This window comes from Adiantum capillus-veneris, chromosome 6, assembly GCF_014529385.1.
Source record: "Adiantum capillus-veneris isolate H3 chromosome 6, ASM1452938v2, whole genome shotgun sequence".
Classification (NCBI taxonomy): Eukaryota; Viridiplantae; Streptophyta; class Polypodiopsida; order Polypodiales; family Pteridaceae; genus Adiantum; species Adiantum capillus-veneris.
In genome coordinates this window covers 53,342,893-53,343,815 of record NC_140936.1, presented here as the reverse complement: position 1 = coordinate 53,343,815, position 923 = coordinate 53,342,893, and the positions used below count along the sequence as shown (strand labels likewise).

Genomic DNA, 923 nt, shown 5'->3' with positions numbered 1-923 from the left:
CAACAAATGTCCTATTTTTGGACTCTATGAAGTTGGCAGTTGTGACCACCGGATATCAAAGGGTGTTGAAGTGTCGACTGAAAAAGTATGTAAGAAATAAGGAAAGTGAGAAGCCACATAGCTTGCAATTAAAAAAACATAGTTTTTTTGCCTAACCTCGAAAACATAGTCATCCAACCACGAGAAGTGCTCTAAATGAAATTTATTTTGAAGACTTGGAAAACCTTCATGGACATATTTGTAGAGGTAAATAGACTATTTTGGAGGTTTTTCCTAAATTTTTAAAGTTTTTTCACCTCGTGAATTAAATTAAGAAGTAAATTGAAAATTTATAGGTGCAGTAAATTTCTGACCTACTGAACTAAATTGAAAATTAATAGGTGGTTCTTTGTTAATCAGCAGCAAAACAAAGATATCGAGGAAAGAATCCGACCTGCCGGAATCGAACCAGCGACCTAAGGATGACAGCTTGCAACGACTACAGTCCTCCGCTCTACCAACTGAGCTAAGGTCGGGGATGTTGCTATTAACTGGAATTTCAAATTTATAACTTATACGCTTTTAGCGCTGGCGTACACACGAAAAGGGTTTCAACCCGAAAAGAACAGCAGCGCACTGCCCCAATCGCACCTAATTAGGTATGCCATGCCTCCCTCACAGAAGCTCGAGATGTTATGCATTTATGAAAAACACTAAAAAAGGCTTCCTTTTCCTGCATGAGAAAATTTCTAAATCTTCTTGTGAAGCGGGTCCATATTCAAGCCTTGTCTGTTACCCAATTACTTGTGACTTTTCAAAATTCTCGAGATTCGTGCCGGCCTCCCTCAATTGTCAATCCACATGGGACCCTATTGAGAGCCCCTCTATATAACATTCGTTCATAGAAAGCTTTTTTAACACCTACATTAATAGATTGACCTCTA

The 923-nt window shown here is 38.6% G+C and overlaps 1 non-coding gene across 1 annotated transcript; it reads right to left on the bottom strand.

Moving 5' to 3' along the window:
* Positions 1–427: 427 nt before the first annotated feature.
* TRNAY-GUA (transfer RNA tyrosine (anticodon GUA)) lies at positions 428–515 on the bottom strand. The gene is given in 2 exon segments: positions 428–463; positions 479–515. It is a non-coding gene; the product is annotated as a tRNA-Tyr (tRNA).
* Between the last annotated feature and the right edge of the window lie 408 nt (positions 516–923).